The sequence below is a fragment of the Pongo abelii genome, chromosome 23 (genome assembly GCF_028885655.2).
Source record: "Pongo abelii isolate AG06213 chromosome 23, NHGRI_mPonAbe1-v2.0_pri, whole genome shotgun sequence".
NCBI lineage: Eukaryota > Metazoa > Chordata > Mammalia > Primates > Hominidae > Pongo > Pongo abelii.
The window spans coordinates 41,200,605-41,220,578 of record NC_085929.1 but is presented as its reverse complement, the minus strand read 5'-3'; the positions used below and the strand labels follow the sequence as shown (position 1 = coordinate 41,220,578).

The 19,974-nt window shown below is 39.7% G+C and overlaps 1 long non-coding RNA gene across 1 annotated transcript in view; it reads left to right on the top strand.

The window, feature by feature from the left end:
• The first annotated feature begins 969 nt into the window (after window positions 1-969).
• Window positions 970-19,974, top strand: part of LOC134761205 (uncharacterized) — a 65,372-nt gene continuing 46,367 nt past the window's right edge. Inside the window, exon 1 of the long non-coding RNA XR_010139521.1 lies at window positions 970-1,085. This is a non-coding gene — a long non-coding RNA (uncharacterized LOC134761205). The remainder of the gene's footprint in view (window positions 1,086-19,974) is intronic.

The window sequence follows — 19,974 nt, the reverse complement described above, 5'->3', positions numbered from 1 at the left end:
TCTATTCTTGTCTGTTATCTTGGCATATATATTAACAGCACTCTCTTTCCTCTCAAAAATGTCCCGGTTGGATGACAAATTAGATAGTAACTCTACCAATAGAACAACTAAAGATGATGATATATAGATAGATAGATAGATAAATATGTATAGAGATAGAGCCATAAATTAGGTATAAAATTTGATACATTAAGAAAGAGCTTGTGGTTTTGTGGTTTAATAACAAGATAAAAACATTAAAGACATTTGAGGCAGTTTCTACTATAAAGCAAAGTCCAAAGGGGTAGGGACTCTATTCAGCACTCTATCCCCATCACCCAGCTGAATGCCTGGCATATAGTAGACATTAAATAAATATTTGTTGAATAAATAATATGGATATGTGTATGCTAGCAAAAGGTGTGGCAGAGGACAGTTACTTTCAATGTCTCTATATTATTTAGATATTATTTTAGTTAAGAAATAATATATTTACTCCAAACTTACAAATTTGTTCAATGCATAGAACTTGGAGAACACAGAATAAGTATAAAGAATGTAACAAAACTCATTTGTAACTTCACTATTCCAAAATTAGTATATTTTAAGTACATATTTATTTTTCTATCATTCATAATTTTTTGAAAATAATACCATACTATTTTGTAGCATGCATTTAAAACAGAGAGAACAGAGTTTGCTTGAAAAAGTTTATTTTGGAGTAACAGCTTTGAAAAAAGGAGAAAGAAGCAGGATTGGACAGAGGAGGAGGGCACTCTGGAGCAAAGACGGCCTGTTAGAGAAGTTTCACATTATGTAAGAATCTCTAGGACATTAACTATCACTTTGCTTAGTCAATGAATTGAGGCTATCTGAAACAGGTTTGACCTCAGCTTAAAATTTGAGGTGATCCCTAAAATGCTAAAAGATTGAGGCTTCTAGGCAATCGTTCTCCTAATGTAACTATGCAGTGAATCTTTTTTTTTTTTTTTAAAGGTGCGGAAAGTAGCACATCTTGGTGTCTGCCATAGTCCACTCCTTGCCAGACATGGATCCTCCATATATGTTCCAGGAGCAGCTCCTCCAGGGATCGGGTGGAATGACAGGTTTGTGGAATGAACTACAACTGCATCACTGCGACAGCTCTCATGACTGCAACTGGTGTCCATTGTCTCCTCTACTATACTTTCTAAATTCCCCTCACCCCCAGCTGCTGCTTCTACTAGTAATATGACCCAAGCCTTCATCACTGAAGTGTCTGAGACCATATCCGTTTCAGACTGGGGTGACACACTTCTCTCTTGGAGTCACAATTGGGTATAACACAATTGAGCCACAAGAGGCAACAAAGTGGGTCACCTGAGTCCCATACATGTTTCTTCTTGGCCCCATTTGTTAACAGTAACCCTATGTCCTCTTGCTGATCAACGTTAATTGACCCTGATAAGATAATTTCTCACTTGCTGGTTCCTGGACATAAGGATTTCAAAGCACTCAGGAACTATAACCATAGGTTATAGTTCAATAGGACCCTTTGGAAGACAGTGGACCCTTTGGAAGACAGTGTACCCTTTGGGAACCAGGACCACTAATCCTGAACATTCCACAATTTCATGGATGAACAGAAAAAAAAATCCCCGATTGGATTATTGCAAGTGATGATAAATGGGACTGCTCCTGCCTATATCCCTTGGTTCTTAGGTCCCATGCATTTTTCCCACTGGGGACACAGCACTATATAGAGATCTCTGATTCAATTGTATGTCCTGTTTGATGACACCACATCCTCATAGGATATTGCCTCCAAAATGATGCTAAAGGTGACCCAAAATAGCACTTCAGTTGAGACTTTATCATACCATTAAAGAGATAGACAGAGCATCAGCTCTACTTAGCTGGCAGCTTCTTGGTGATACAGCATGTGATAAGACCAGTGAATCCCATAACAATGAGCAATTTCCACACCCTTCCACAATAGATACTATTTTGTGTAGGAGTCGATGATGTGGGTCAGGCATTTCACAATCTCCCAGATAATGATGTTGGCTAGGGTCCTGTATGCTGGACAGGCAGGTCTTTATCTGGAATATGTGTCTATTTCTGTGGGAATAAACCATTGGCACCTCCAGGATGAATGGGGAACAATTTAGTGAACTTGCCACACAATGACCTGCTGTTCTTTTCAAAAAATGGTGCCATACCAGGAGCTCAGCATTGGTCTTTTTCTGGCAGGTTTGATGTTCAGAGGCAACAGTAGCTAGATCAGCTTTGGCAAATGAGAGCCCACATGGTTGAACCCATTTATTGCCTCTGACTTTGCCACTATGATCACTCGTTCAGATGTCCTTTATGCCAGCCTGGGGGATAGGCACTGATAAAGATTGGCTCACGCCTCTAATCCTAGCACTTTGGGAGGCTGAGACAGGTGAATCACGAGGTCAAGAGATCGAGACCATCCTGACCAACATGGTGAAACCCTATCTCTACTAAAACTACAAAAATTAGCTGGCGATGGGGGCACACACCTATAGTCCCAGCTACTCGGGACACTGAAGAAGGAGAATCACTTGAACCTGGGAGGCAGAGGTTGTAGTGAGCCCAGATGGTGCCTCTGCACTCCAGCCTGTTGACAGAGTGAAACTATGCCTCAAAAAAAAAAAAAAAAGAAAAAAGAAAAAAAAAAGATTGGCTGACATCAACTGGCTGAGTCATTTTGTCTGCTTGGTTGTTTAGTACCTCTTCCATGGTGGATGCTTTCTAGTAGGCATACTGTGTACCTACTCTCATGTGTCTAACCACATTCTTCTAACTCAGATCCTTTAGTTTTTCATTTTCAATTGTTTCTCTTCCAGGCCCCTGACCAACCTCTGCCCACTACTCAGACCAGTTCTCCTTCCACACAAGTCAATGACAGGCACATCACCTAAAGCCCCACCCATTTCAAAGGTATTCCTTTGCCATTGCTTTTCAAGGCCAGCCCCTGAGTAAGTCTGCAATGAAGCTTTTGTCTGTTTGTGGCTTGTACACACTAAGTTGGCCCATTTAGAGAGCAGATTCATGCTTCTTAGTTCTTCAGCTGGCCATACAAGAGTCCTTCCTATGACTATATGTGTGACTAAGGGAGGAGGGGTCCTAGTTCAGCCAGAGTAGGTGACATGAGGGTCTGGGCTACCTGTTTCTGCAGTCTGCTTGTGCTTTCTGACCCTTCTCAAGATTGGTCCAAGATATACCATTTTCCTCTTATGATGGATTGTGAAGGGACCCACATAATTTTATGACTTGGTATGGCAGTCCTGATTTTGGATGAATGGTCACTTGATGTCCCATGGCCAAGTGTCTGTCTCTACAAGGGCTCAATAATACAATAGGAGCTGTTTTTCAGTAATGGTCCACTGAAGATAGTATAACCTTGTTCCAGAACTCTAGAGGCTTCTGAATTTTCTCCTGGAGCTTGCTAACCACAAACTCCATACTTTATTTCTTTCTACTCCTGATAGGTCCAATATCATGAGGTCTGTTGGATCTCATGTGTTCCACTCAAAGTGGATATCCTTCCATGAAAGCTAGTATCAGGGCCGGAGCAATGTTTCTAGGTGTAAAATGTGTTACCTACAGAACTTGAAGAAGCCTAGCAGAAATTGTGCTTCCTTCTTTGTAATAGGACAGGCAAGATGCAGAAATTTGTCCTTTATTTTGGACAGGACATCACAGCATGCCCCTGACCACTGGATCACAATAAATGTACTGAAGTGGCAGATTCCTGTGTCTTTGTAGGCTTTTTCTTTCACGCTGTGGAGCACAAAGCCTCTAGTCTGCTGACCACCTCTCTCTCACCCTGCCTGAGCAGCATCATGACTTTGATGTAATGGCTTAATGCGGTATTCTGTGAGATTTCTATATAGTCCAGATCTTTTCAGACTATATTATGACAGAGGGTAGAAAAGTTAATATAGCCCTAAAGCAAAACTGTAAGTAAATATTATTGCTGCTCCATGTGAATCTGAACTGTTTCTGATCCTCTTTCCTGATTGTTAGGACAGAACACATTTGCAGAGTCAATGACCACATGACATGTGTCTGAAGCTGCATAAATCTACTCTAGCAAAGGTCCCATGTCCTGCAACTGTAATTCAGGCTTAATAATGTCTGGCTGAGGTTGTGAGAGTCTATACAGCCATTCTGCAGGATGCATCTGGTTTTTGCCAGAGTGGCAAATTAAATACAGTTATGTTAGGGGCATCCTCCGGCTCTCTAAGAGCATCACTAATCTCTGCCACCCTGCCGAGGATATGGTACTGGCTTTCATTGATGTTTTTAGCTGGTGGAGGCAGTTTCTGAGGTTTGCACTTCTCCCTTTCCACTGTACTATATCTTACTATAGAGGTCAGGGGCTCTATGTGGGGGTTACTCCAACTGTCAATCCAAATTATACGTTCAGAGGAAATAACCACTCTGTGGGTCTGCTGACCCAGTGGAATAAAAAAATTGCATTTTTCTAGGACTCTACTTATTATCTGACACCCACTAACCTTCATTTGAGGAGGGGAGCCATGATGGCAGTTCAGCTCTACAGGTATCAATTTCAATTCAGACTGTGTGTGCAATAGTCCTTGAATGCCTACCCAGACACTTCCCTTCCTCCAGTGCACTGTAGCTACAGTAAATGACATAGGTCCCTTTGGGGCAGGACTAGAGGAGTTTCTACAGTGGGTGCTTGACGTGGATCATTTCACATCGAGGGTCATTTCCTTGGGGCCCTGGCCAACTCCATTTGTTAATGGGTTCTAGATCTGAAAACTGCCTCAAATCTGAAAACTTGGCAAGGGATTATGATTTTATTATTGGAGTGACCATCCTTAGCACCCTGCTCATCCATTCTTGCTCTCTTTTGATTATTATATTTTAAGAAGTATCCTATTGATTGTTCATCTAAGTCTCTTAAGTCTCTTTTTTCATTCCTGATGTTGGTCATTTGCCCTTTCTTTCCTTTTTTTCTTGATTGACATCTGAAAGAATTTGTTTTTTTCAATTCGATTAGGCTTTTTAATAGATCAGCCTTTGGCTTTTTTTCCCCTAAATCTTTATTGTATGCTTGTTATTTCATAAATTTCTGAGTAATTTTTTCAAAAATTATAATTTCATAGATCTAACTATGTTCTATAGTTACTCTTTTCAGAAAGATATGCAGGTCATTGGCTTTTGGGATTTTTTTTCTCCCCTAACAGATGCATTTAAGGCTATAAATTTTCCTCTAAGTATGGAAATTATTTCCATTATCATTCAGTTCAAAGTAGTTTCTAATTTCCACTGTGACTTCTTCGACTCCAGGGTTATGCAGAAGCAGACTGCTTCATTTCCAATCATGTAGGGATTTTCCAGTTGTGTTGTTATTACTAATATCTAACTCATTTCCACTGTGGCCAGAGGACATATTCTGTATGGGCTCAGTTCATTAAAATTTGTTGACACTTGCTTTATCGTTCAGCAAATTGTCAATTTTGGTAAATATATATTTTTCTGTATGCTCTTGAAAAAATGTGTGATTTGAACTTTTTAAATACATGTGTTACATTGTTTATTATAAAAATAAGTATCTATTATTTCCAAATTATAATACTAGAATCTAGGGACAAAGAGTTAAAAGTCATAGTGCCTATTCCTAAAGAGTTTACAATCTAGTTCACATCACAATTTGAAAAATAGGTTTATCAAAGTAATAAAACATCTGTAATCAAACAAAAACCTGGATGTTTCATTTGGTTTATTCTCCCCTGCCATCCACCAAATATCTATTACTGATGTTAATCATCTCACTAGGGCAAACATGACTTTTCTGCACTCTCTCAGATACCTTCACTTTGTCCACATCCACTCTCTTTAACCCTGCTCCCATGTCTGGGAGTCTGGAATGGACACACCACCAATTTCTTTTCCCTCTGTCTCCCAGTTGGCATTTGGGTAATGGGGAGTCCCAGCAGGAAATCAGAAGGAGGAAGGAGAATTATGTTGGGTTATTTTTTTCTCACTGCTCTCTTACGGGACTGATTTTTATTCCTCAGCTGAAGATCAAGGGATCCTGTCAAGGAAACCTTCTTCACATGACTTTCTCCTTTGGGGTTCCAGTAACCACTTTCTTCCCTCTCCCTTAAGACTTAGGCCTATGTCAGCTCTCTTGGTCTTTGTCATTGTGGTCTGGAGGGACCATCATTATAACCTATCAAATGTCATCATGGTCTGTTACCCTGATGATAATATACTAATTGTTATGGTCAGCAAGAAATACGAAACACACCACATACCTTAATAAGACACATCTATGTAAGAAGATAGAAGACAAATGGTGTGAAATTTCAGATGCCAGTTATCCTGATGAAGTTTCTCAGGTCAAATGACCCTATGCTTATGAGCATTATGCCATTGAAGTCATAAGCAGGTTGCTGTGCCTTACCTCTTCCACCACAAAGAAATATGCACCACACTTGGTGAGCCTTTTTGTGTTTCTCAGGCAAACATACATCAGATTTCAGCATGCTCCTCTGACCTATTTATTGAGAAACTCATGATGGCAGTTTTTAATGAGGCTCAGAGCAAAGTAAGGCTCTAACAAGTCCAGTCTGTGGTTCAAAATGTTATAGAGCTTTTAAATGCTGTAGACTCATTGGTATTGGAAACATCTATAGCAAAGAGTGATGCCGTATGGAAGCTCTAGCAAGACCCAAGAGGTGCTTGACACCTAGGGTTTGTAATGAGTCCTTCTTCTGGGACTACTATTTTCGATTTGAAAAGCATCCACTGACCCCTGGTAGAGACTGAATATCTAGGCAGGAGATAACAAGTGAGTATAAGACCTAAGCTGTTCATGGTGACCTTGATGTTATTTGATATACTGAAGCATAAAATTGGCTCACACGGCAGCATTTTATTATAAAGTATAAACGGAATATATGAGACTGGGCCTAGTTATTCTGGATAAATGGAATATATGAGACTGGGCCTGAGTTATTCTGGAAGATAGAAGTAAATTGCACTTATGGATGGGACAGACTTCCCTAGAGTTTCATCTGCTGCTTTGCTTCCTCTCCTGCAATTCACACCTTCTGCTTTCTGGGGAATTCTCTATGGCTGGTTAATGAAGGAAGAAAAAGCATGGGTCTGGTTTAATGACAGATCTGCAAAGTATAACAGTATAAGCTGGAAATGGATGGCTGCTGCATTTCAGCCCCACTCTAGAGGTTTTTTGAAAGGGATCAATGAAGAAAAATATTTAAATTAGCAGAACCTCAGGTTCTGCATCTGGTTACCCAATTCATGGGGAAAGAAGATAGTCTGTGTAGCAGATGATGTGAACATCAGATTTTAGCATGCTCCTCATGCTGAAATCCTTACACTGACTCATGAGCAGTGACTAATGGGTTGGCTAGCTGCTTGCAGGGGGAAAAAAAAAAACAAGATCTGAAGATTGGGGACAAAGAGGTCTATAAGGGACGTATGGACCTGGACCTCCCAGGGTAGATAAAGAGAGTGAGGACCTTTATAGTCTACACACATTCCTACCTGACACATTCATTGTTGAGGAAGCTCTTATTAATCAGGTGGACCAGAAATAATGTGTTGTGTATATTAGTCAACTTCTTTCCCTAGATACCTTGGGGTTTGCTCAATAGATTCATATACAAAGGGGCATGGCAGCAGGGATGGAGCCCACTCACAGTTTCAGCATCACGGTCTTCCCCTCATCAGTACTGTTCTGGCTGTGCCAGTGCCGAGGGCCTAACTTGTCAGCATCAGAAGCCAACTCTGAGCTCTGGATATAGCACCATTCAGAGGAAACCAGGCAGCTATCTGTTAAAATGTTGATATTACTGCTCTCCTCCCTTCCTGAATGGGGTAACCCTTTGTTCTAATAGTGATATAGGCACAAATTCCAAGTACGAATTTCATTCCTTCCCCAAAACTTCTCTGTTAGTACCAACATTCTTGGTACAACATTACAGAATGCTTTATCTATATTGTGGTATCTGACACACCATCTCCTCTGACTGTGGAAGTCATTTTATAACCAAGAAAGTGTAGCCATGGACACATATCCATGACCTTCATTGACCTAACTAGGTTCTCCACTTGTCAGTAGCAACTGGCTTGATGAAATGATGACATGTTTATTAATATAGTTTGGATATCTGTCCCCACTCAAATCTCATGTTGAGTAACCCCCAGTGCTGGAGATGTGGTTAAGTGGGAGGTGTTTGGACCATGGAGGCAGATCTCTCATGGATTGAGGCTGTCTTCACAATAGTGAGTGAGTCCTCATGACAGCTGGTCATTTAAAACTGTGTAGCACCACAATGAGATACTGTCTCATGCTAGTTAGAATGGCGATCATTAAAACGTCAGGAAGCGACAGATGCTGGGGAGGATGTGGAGAAATAGGAAGGATTTTACACTGTTGCAGGGAGTGTGAATTTGTTCAGCCATTGTGGAAGACAGTGTGGTGATTCCTCAAGGATCTAGAACCAGAATACCATTTGACCCAGAAATCCCATTACTGGGTATATACCCAAAGGATTATAAATCATTCTACTATAAAGACACATGCACATGTATGTTTATTGCAGCACTATTCACAATAGCAAAGACTTGGAACCAACCCAAATGCCCATCAGTGATAGACTGGATAAAGAAAATGTGGCACATATACACCATGGAATACTATTCAGCCATAGAAAGGATGAGTTCATGTCCTTTGCAGGGACATGGATGAAGCTGGAAACCATCATTCTCAGCAAACTAACACAAGAACAGAAAACCAAACACTGCATGTTCTCACTCATAAATGAGAGTTGAACAATAAGATCACACATGGAGAAAGGGAGAGGAACATCACACACTGGGGCCTGCCAGAAGGTGGGGGGTTAGGGGAGGGATAGCATTACGAGAAATACCTAATATAGATGACAGGTTTGTGGGTGCAGCAAACCACCATGGTACGTGCATACCTATGTAACAAACCTACACATTCTGCACATTTCCCAGAACTTAAAGTACATATAAAAAAAGTGTGTAGCACCTCAACCCATACTCACTCTCTCTCCCGCTCCTATTTTTGCCTTCGCCTCGTGCCTGCTCCCGCTTTGCCTTCCACCACAAGTAAAAGCCCCCTGAGGCCTCTCCAGAAGCAGATGCTGGATCTATGTTTCCTGTACAGCCTGCAGAACCATGAGCCAATTAAGCCTCTTTTCTTATAAATTATCCAGTCTCAGGTATTTCTTTGTAACAATGCAAGAACGGCCTAATATAGTTATTAAAGGCTTATCTATGGTACCATCTTGGAGCACACTGGGTGGTTGGGGTACTGTCCTATAGGATGTGATAAATACTTAAACACAGTAGCTAAAACACATAGCCAGAATGTATCAGTTCAGGTGGAGGTGAGAGTGGACGCTCAGGTTATTATGACTAATAACTCATTCAAAGAACATTTGCTTCTTGTCTGATAGCCTTAGGATTGGTAGGTTTGGAGGTCTCCTACCTCAGGAGCAGTGCCACCACCAAGGACAGTCATGGTTCTGATGATTTGTGCACTGAGATTGCCCTCTGGACTTTTTGGACTCATTATGTTGACAAGGCAACAGAAAGAGGACCAGTCCCTATACTGGCCAAAAAGATCGATCTCAATTATCATTGGAAATTGGATTTCTGCTGCACAATAAGGTCACGTGTAGAATCCAGGGTATTTGCTAAGGTGCCTCCTATTACTTTTTTGCGCAACAATCTTGGTTAATTGAAAACTGAGGCAATCTAATAAAGTAAGATTTCTGGAGACTCAGATAACACTAAATGAGAGTTTGGTCAGCATCCCCATCTTCCTGAGGTACTAGAAAAATGTAAGAGAAACAACAACAAAAAAAGGTGGTGGAAGAAGGTGGCTATAATCATCAGCTAAAATATTGTGGCCAGCGCAGATGCAGGGAGTGATATGTTTTTAGTGAATGGTTTCTTTCTTTTATTTGCTTCAGCCCTGACCCCAGATACCTTAATGTAAAAGGTGCTAGTGACAGCTAACAATTAAATATTAAATGAAAGTGAGTTAACATTACTATGCAATGATATGCTAGGGGACAGGAGTGCGGGACAACAACTTTCCAACAATATGGCAGAGAAGAGTAGTTGCTGAGGTTCAGAGGACTGATTCTTTAAATTTTATTAAGTGCTTGTGATTTGCTAAACACCTGTGCTGAAAATGCAGAGTTTAAAGAAAATAGCTCTTGTTTTTTTTTTTTTTTTTTTTTTTTGAGATGGAGTTTCACTCTTGTTGCCCAGGCTGGAGTGCAACAGCACGACCATGGCTCACTGCAACCTCCGCCTCCCGGGTTCAAGCAATTCTACTGCCTCAGCCTCCAGAGTAGCTGGGATTACAGGCATGTGCCACCATGCCCAGCTAATTTTTGTATTTTTATTAGAGATGGGGTTTCCCCATGTTGGTCAGGCTGGTCACAAACTCCTGACCTCAGGTGATCCACCCACCTTGGCTTCCCAAAGTGCTGGGATTACAGGCGTGAGCCACTGTGCCTGGTTGCTCTTGCCTTTTTAATAACCCCAAAATTTGGAAAAGAAGAAGAAAAGGAAAAATTTACTAACAATTCTATGACCTTAATCCAAAACTTAGCATTTTATTGTATTTTTTTGATTTCTACTTTTTCTCAAATTTAATATTTTAGATCATACCATAAGAGCAAATTCATACAGTTTCTCTTCAGTGTAATGGATGTCTTCCTTCTCTCCCTCCTGATCTATGTGGGCTGTTTTTCCTGTCCTGTGCCTTAGGAGGCTGATAGGTACAGATGACCTCAAATGTGTGCTTGCTCTCCAGCTTTGCCATGGGGGGGACCTGAGCTGGTTACTGGAGAGGAGAAATGGTATTAGAATATTTATTCTGCTGGATCCCTCCATCTGGGGTGGCTTTGAGATGGTGTGTCCCTTGGTTTAAAGAAGTCACAGCCCCTGTCAAGGTCAACTAGGTGTCTCCAAGACACTCTTTTTCCAAGTTCTGGCAATTGCTTTCTTCCCTCACCTCATTAGGCTTAGAGCTAGTGACAGCTCTCCTGTTACTAGCTCTGGGGTACAGCACTATCTCAGATGGTTTCCTATTCTCTGTACACTCTTTGTAAATTGATTATTTCCTGAACCTGTATCAAATTATTCCAGGTTGACTTTATCATCTGTTTCCTTCTAGAACCCTGAATGATATATGTAATAATACAATATAAAGCCTGGATGAATGCATCATAATTGACTCAATTTTTTTCCTGTTAGTGTTATTTATAATTATTTATTAGTTTAATGCTATAGCGAACCTTTTGCCAATGGCTCATTCTCTCCTCTTCTGTTTCTTCCTTTTCCTAACATTTAAAAATATTTTTGCGGCTGGGCACAGTGGCTCACACCTGTAATCCCAGCACTTTGGGACACCGAGACGGGAGGTTCACTTGAGGTCAGGAGCTCGAGACCAGTCTGGCCAACATGGTGAAACTTCGTCTCTATTAAAAATATAAAAAAATTAGCTGGGTGTGGTGGCGGGTGCCTGTAATCCCAGCTACTTGGGAGGGAGAGGCAGGAGAATCACTTGAACCCGGGAGGTGGAGGTTGCAGTGATCTGAGATCATGTCATTGCACTCCAGTCTGGGCAACTAGAGCGAGATTCCATCTCAAAAAAAAAAAATTGCTTATATTCTGAAAATTAGAAATATAGCCCCAAACTAGCTGAAATATTTCCAAGTCTCTTAGTACAAATTATTAAAATGTTTTGTAAAGTATTACACAAATTCATACTACTGCATACAATAGATACCTGTGATATTTTCTCTACATCCTTTCTAATGTTAAATGTTCTTAAAAATAATTTTGCTAAATCTATGGTTTTAAAAAATTAATTATTTATTCTTAAAATGTATTACTCCCTTAATTACTGATGAGCTTAGATCTTCTACCGCATGCTTGTTTATCAGGTATCTTTGCCTTATATGTGAATTCCTGTGAATGTTTTTGCCCATTTATTGATCTAGAACTCAGTGTTCTTTTATCCTGACTGATATAAGCCATTTATAAGAAAGAGTTATCACATTGTTTAGATTTGCTGTAACTATTATTTCAAGTCTGACTTTAGCTTTTCTATGTCTCTGTGTTAGGATTTAAAAAATTAAATTCTAAGCACTTGAATCTGTTGATCTCCTTTGTGTTTTATTCTATGGCTCTAAGCTTGGAAAGTTCTTACTCCTATGGAGACTGAATTCTTATTCATCTTTTTTCCCTCTAGTTTTTCTAAGATTTGATATTTTTATATTTAATTCTTTAACTCATCTAAAATTGATTTCTCTGCATTATATGAAATAAGGGCTTAAAATAGATTTTTCCCTTTAAACTGTTATCAGGAGGTCCCAGCACCATTTGTTAAATGATCCTTCCTTTTCACATTGGTATGTAATGTCTCCTTTATGATACATTAAATTCTTATACATACTGGAATCTATTTCTGGGCTACCTGGCTATCTGTTTTATTTCATTCATCTGTCTGTCTATTCTTGTGCCAGTGTCACACTTTCAAAAAGGACTTCATCAGATATGTTTGCAAGAAGACACACAGGAAAGAAACAGACTGACCATTTGAGGCCAATTGTAAAATTTTGGTGTAACAAAGAGAAACCATATTCTTTGGTTTTTAAAATTTTTCCTCTTTTCTTTCAAGAAAATATCTCATTTTTTAAAAGAAAGCAATTATTCATCAACAGAATATTAGAAGCTAAAAGTATGTGAAAAGTTGTAAAAATAAAAAAAAATTACCTGTTTAAAAGAAGCATAATTCTTCTGCCCTATATAAGTTACTGACATCTTCTGTAGTCCAGGAATTGTGTCTGAACCTTAAATAAATAGTTTTATTTAACCCTCAGATAATTCTTTTGTGGGAAACATGTTATTATTCCTATTTGTCAAGTCCTCAGAATTTCTCAGGGCTTTACAGCTCAACTAGGATTCAAAATAGACCTCCAGTAACAAAGACAAAAAACAACAACAACAACAACACCTTCTCGTGCTGCATAATGACACTTTGGTCAATGATGGACCACACATAGGACGGTGGTCCCATAAGATTATAATGGAGCTGAAAAATTCCTATTGCCCACTATAGCCATTATGATGTCACAGTACCATGCACTACTCATGTTTTGGTGATGCTGGTGTGAACAAACCTACATTGTATCACCAATCATATAAAAGTATCATGCATTCCATTAAGTACAGTACATAATAGTTGATCATGATAATAAATGACTATATTACTGGTTTATGTCTTTACTATCCTATACATTTTATTGTGATTTTAGAGTGTACTTCTTCTATTTCTAAAAACATGTTTGCTTTTTTAACTGTAAAACAGTATGCCATGTTACACGGGCAGCAACCTTACACATCTCTTTACAATCTCTTTATTTCATCACTTCCTGTTGTACTTGATTTAATCTGGTGTTGTTTTGTTCACTGTGGGACCCTAGGCATGCAAAATTTATGGCTAATGCTGTCAGTAAGAGGACACATCAAGTGACTGACCTGGAAACAAAATTAAAAGTGATGACGGACAACGAAGGTGGAAAATCAGTGGTGGTTATTGTTTGCCAGGTGGGCAAGTCCCATTCCACCATAGCTACTATCTTGAAGAACAAGAACAAAGGGACAGAAACTGTTAAAGGATCTGCTTCACTGAAGACAACAAGGCTGACAAAAATTCAGGAGGGGCCCATATCAGATAGGGAGAAACTTCTAATGACCTGGATTGAGGACCAGACACAGAAGTCTATCCCTCTTAGCATGATGATGATCATGGGCAAAGCAAAAAGTTTGTTTGAGATGTTGAAGGAAAAGGCTGAACCCAACTACCATGCTGCATTTACTGCCAGCCCTGGGTGGTTTAAAGAATCATTATTCATGACATATGTGAAAGTAAGTGGTGAGTCTGTGCATGCTGATGTGAAGGCAGATGAAATTTTGAAAATTCTAGCAAGCTGATTGTGGAAGAAAATTACTTGCCAGAGCAAATCTTCAATATGAATGAATCCTCCCTATTCTGGAGAGGGATGCCTGAAATGACTTTTATACATAAGGAGGCCAAGTCAATATTTGGTTTCAAGGCTTGTAAGGACAGGATAATAGTCTTGCTTGGGAAGAATGGTACAGGCTACAAATTGTAACCCTTTGTGATCTGGCACTGTGAGAACCCAAGGGCCTTCAGGCGTATCAATAAGCACACATGGCCAGTGTACTACAGGAGCACTAAGAAGTCATTTTCCAAGTGCCTTTTCCAAGATGCACTTCCAAATTGCAGTATCAGTGAATTGGAGAATTACTATTTGGAGAATAACATAGTCTTCAATATTTTGCTTATTGTTGATAATGCTCCCACACATCCTCTTTCTTTCCAATATCGAGGTGTCGTTTGTCCTTCCAAACACCACCCCTTTGATCCAACCAGTGGATCAAGGAGTAGCAGCTTTTAAGGTCTACTATGCAGAGAGGACCTTTGCCCAGGCTATTGCTGCAACTAAGGAAGACACTGATGCAATTCTGGAAGGATTACAACATCTATGACTGCATCAAAAATTTTGTTTGGCACATGTTCTCACTTATAAGTGTGAGCTGAACAATGAGATCGCATGGACGCAGGGAGTGGAAAACACACACTGGGGCCTGTCAGGGGGTATGGTGTGGGGAAGGAGAGCATTAGAAAAAATGGCTGATGCATGTTTGCTTAATACCTAGGGGGTGGGTTGATAGGTGCAACAAACCACCACGGCACATGTTTAGCTATATAACCAAACCTGCACATCCTGCACATGTACCCCAGAACTTAAAAATTAAAGAAAGGAAAGCAAATAAATAATAAAGTCTAGATCAAAGAAAAAAAGATTTTTTGTTGGGCTTGGTGTGATGCTGTCAAGGAGTGTACGAATGGCATCTGAAAGACAACACTCAAGAGTTCATCCCTGGCTTCAAAGGATTTGTCAAGGATGAGGAGGTTGCAAAAACCAACAAGGCTGTGGTTGAGATGGCAAACAAGTTTAACCTGGATGTGGATGATGATATTGAGGAGGTCCTAAATGTCCCGAGGAACTGAATAATGAGGAGTTATTGGAAGTGTAACAAGAACACAGTTGGAGAAGAGGCAAGAGAAAAGGAAACTGCAAGTGAGAGAGGAAAAAAAAAAAAAAAAGAACCCCCAAGAAAATTCACAGTGAAGGATTTAGCAGAAGCTTTTGCAGACCCTAACAAGTGCTTTAAAAGATTTGAAAACATAGACCCCAACAACGAAAGGTTTTCACTAATACAGAGGAATGTTTATGGTGCATTATCTGCTGAATGCAAATTTATAACGGGAAAGAAAAACAAGCCAAGCAAACCACCACAGATATATTTCTAAAAAGAGTGACACCTCCTCAAGAAAAGGCTCGGGAAGTTTCTTCCAAAGGAGTTTGTACCTGAAAGACACAATCTCAAATGCCGTAATCCCAAATATTGAAATCCCCAAAGATTAACATCCCTAAAGTCTAAAACCCCTAGTGTCTAAAATCTCAAAAATTCACACTCACAGGATAGTTGCATCACATTAAGTAGGAATGCTACCATGTTATTGGCTTTATGCAGAAAAAATTGATTTTAATTGAAACCCCAAACATAATCACAAATTTGTAATTAGGTGAGATCAAGGCTTCTAAAAGTTCAAAGTGTTACCAATAAAGTTTGTGTTTTCCATTTAGCTCAATGCATTTGGCAGAAAATGCAGATGAGTGGATTGGACATGCAATACAGCAACAATGAAAACTTCATCTTAAAAACACATCATTTGCCTGCATTGACATCCCCTCCATCTGACAACATTCCAGGAGGTTTTAACGAATTAAAGCCACATTTACTTGAAGAAGTCAATGAAGTTACCGATTGGTTCAAAATAAAGATGTTTATCTTAGCATAAGAAGACATTTAAGCAACAGTGATTCCATTCACTTTCCAATATTGTTTCCACCAAATTTGTGGTCTGTGTATGGAACAGATTTCCACTTTCACAAAACAATTTAGAAGCATGGCACAGAAGATGAGAAAATTCAATAGAGAATGCTCACATTAGTGTATATTGAATCAGAAGACTCAAAAAGAGAAGCACCACATAGAAAAAGAATGTGAACATACTATCTGAGGAGAGTCATGCCGTAAAAGAAAAAAAAAAAAACCTCTTCATTGTGATGCAAGACATCAAAATAAAGTTAATTATCATGAAAGTCGGCTAGCTCTTATGAAATATCTCTATGCAATTGCCCATAATCTATCTTTTTCATACACTTTTTCATATGTCAAATTTTCTTATTTTTCTTTTCCGTTATTTTTTACTATTTTAAATTATCGGCATTAGTTTTTACAATCCACTAGCTATGTATTTCATCTTCACATCATTTCCAATACAGGAGGTATAAACTGTATAAAGATTTTTGGAGAGTTCTAATTTGTTTTACGCATCTTTTGCAAATATTGTTCCACGAAAGTGCGTTACCACAACATTGACTTTGTGTGTAAGCATTGCGACGGTGCATAAAAATGTTGACTTCTTCACTGTATGAAGACGTATCCTTTTCATACGTCTGCATTTGTGAAAGACAAAATTTCTCAAGATCCTGAGTCTTTGGGCCACTGGTGCGGTGGTGAGGCAGTGGTGACCCATTAAGTTTTTGATTGATCTCAAAAGACTTAATTTGTCCGTCATGGTATTTCAGATGACTGCAGTTATAAAGCTGGGTGCACACAATTACCAACTACAGTAAAATGCATTTAAAATTTTGCTTCTTGACCTATTTCTTCATGCATATGGTTCCTTTGCTCGTAGCTGTTACACTCGTGTGACTGTTGTTAGTATACCTGAGTATACTTTATGCTTGCCAAAATATGTAGACTATTATTGCCTATTTTATTGTGTAAAGTGGCCTATGATCTGTCATGTTTTCAAATAAATCCTTTTTTAAAAAATGTAAATAAATATATTGAAATACAATTTTAAATTATATTTTCCAGAATTATAGTTTTGAGACTTTGATCTTTCAGGATTTCCACATTTGGGATTATGGCGTTCAGGATTGTGTCTTTTGAGATTATGATCAGCCTCCCCTTTGGAAGGTATTCTGGAAGAAGGCATTGTTATCTTAGGAGATGGCAGCTCAATACATGTTATTGCTGCTGAAGACCGCCCAGTGGGACAAGTTGTGGAGGTAGAAGATAGTGATATGGATGATCCTGACCTTGTTGAGGCCTAGGCTAATGTGTGTGTTTGTGTCTTAGTTTTTAGCAAAAAAGTTTAGAAAGTAATATATACATATATTTTTTTGAGACGGAATTTCGCTCTTGTTGCCCAGGCTGGAGTGCAGTGGTGCGATCTCGGCTCACTGTAACCTCCGCCTCCCGGATTCAAGCGATTATCCTACCTCAGCCCCCCAAGTAGGTGGGATTACAGGCATGTGCCACCACACTTGGCTAATTTTTGTATTTTTAGTAGAGACTGGGTTTCACCATGTTGGCCAGGCTGGTCTTGAACTCCTGACCTCACTTGATCTATCTGCCTCAGCCTCCCAAAGTGCTAAGATTACAGGTGTGAGCCACCGCGCCTGCCTAAAATAAAAATTTTTTAAATGGAAAAAACCTTATGGAATAAGGATATAGAGAAATAAAGTATTTTTGTAGAGGTGTACAATGAGTTTGTGTTTTAAGTTGTGCTATCATAAAAAGTCAAAAAGTTGAAAAAATTAAAAAGTTTATAAGGTAAAAAAGATACAGTAAACTAAGATTAATTTATTATTAGAAAAAGAAAAACGCAGACCAGGCGCGATGGCTCATGCCTGTAATCCCAGCACTTTGGGAGGCCAAGGCGGGCAGATCACCTGAGGTCAGGAGTTCGAGACCAGCCTGACCAACATGGAGAAACCCCACCTCTACTAAAAACACAAAATTAGGCATGGTGGCGCATGCCTGTAATCCCATCTACTCAGGAGAGTGAGGCAGGAGAATTGCTTGAACCTGGGAGGTGGAGGTCGCGGTGAGCCTAGATTGCGCCATTGCACTCCAGCTTGGGCAACAAGAGCAAAACTCCAACTCAAAAAAAAAAAAAATTAATAAAAGAAAAACACTTTAAAAATAAACAGTGTAAACTAAATGTACAGTATTTATAAGGTCTACAGTAGTATACAACAATGTCCTGGGCCTTCACATCCACTCACCACTCAATCACTAACTCACCCAAAGCAACTTCCAGTCCTGTAAACTTAATTCATGGTAAGTGCTCTGTAGAAGTGTACCATTTTTTGTCTTTTATACCTTATTTTTACTGTATCTTTTCCATGCAGAGATATGTTTACATACAAAAAGACTTACCACTGTGTTACAATTGCCTACAACATTCAGTGCAGTAACGCGCTGTACAGGTTTGGAGCCTAGAAGCAATAGGCTATACCGCATGCCTAGGTATGTAGTAGGCTATACTACCTAGGTTTGTGTAAGTGCACTCTATCGTGTTCACACAATGACAAAATCACCTAAGGATGCATTTTTAAGAAGGTATCCCTGTCTTTAAGCAATATAGACTGTGTTTATCTGGCTTCATCCCCTATTGCAATGTAGGAATTACCCTTCCATTCTTCACAAGTAAGCCAGTGGAATCTACACGAGTATAATGTCCCCATAATTAGCTCTTGCATCACCATGTGGCATCTTACCGTTGACCTTCTCTCCTGCTCCTAAAATCTGTGACATACTCTAGCAAAATGCCATTAATACTAGGGAAACTTACCAACATTCAGCCCAAGGCTGCTGATGCCCAACTAAAGGAAATGGAAGGGGAAGCAGGCAGTCTTACATGGCCGCAGGTAAGAGAGGGATAGAGAGGGGAAACTTCCACCTATAAAACCATCAAATCTTGTGAGAACTCTGACTATCACGAGCACATGGGGGAAACCGCCCTCATGATCCAATCACCTCCCAGCAGGTCCTTTCCTGACAGGTGGAGATTATAATTTGGATTACAATTTGAGATGAGATTTAGGTGGGGACACAGCCAAACCATCTCAAAGGACTTGAGGTAATGTTGCTGGTTTGAAGAAGGGGCTATGTGAGAAGGAATGTGAGCAGCCTCTAGGAAAAGAGTGGTCCCTGGCAGCAAAGAAATGGGGACCTCAGTTCCACAACCATAAGGAAGTGAATTCTTTCAACAACTTGAATGAGCTTGGAAGATGATTTTTCTCCAGAGCCTCCAGATAAAAGCTCAGCCCAGGCTGGGGGCGGTGGCTCACACCTGTAATCCCAGTACTTTGGGAGGCCGAGGCAGGTGGATCATGAGGTCAGGAGTTCAAGACCAGCTGGCCAAGATGGTGAAACCCTGTCCCTACTGAAAATACAAAAATTAGCTGGGCATGGTGGCAGGCGCCTGTAATCCCAGCTACTTGGGAGGCTGAGTCAGAGAACTGCCTGAACCCAGGAGGCGGAGGTTGCAGTAAACCGAGATCGTGCCACTGCACTGCAGCTTGGGCAACAGAGTGAGACTCCATCTAAAAAAAAAAAGCAACAACAACAACAAAAACCTCAGCCCAGCTGATACCGTGACTTTAGCCTTGGGATATCCTTAGTAAAGAATCCAATTTTTGACCTAAAGAACTATGAGTTAATAAATACATGTTGCTTTAAGCTGCTAAATTTTTGGTAATTTGTTATTGAAGCAATAGAAAATTAATACACTTGGTAGTGTGCCTTAATATCACAGTATTAATAATAATGTAACAATAATGAAGCATATATTGCAAGCTTACTATATACCGAGTCCATTATAGGCATTCTGTCAATGAATCCTCATCTCACCTCTATGACCTAGGTTACAAATTGCTCAAAGTAACCTATTAAGTAATGAAACCAGGATTTGAA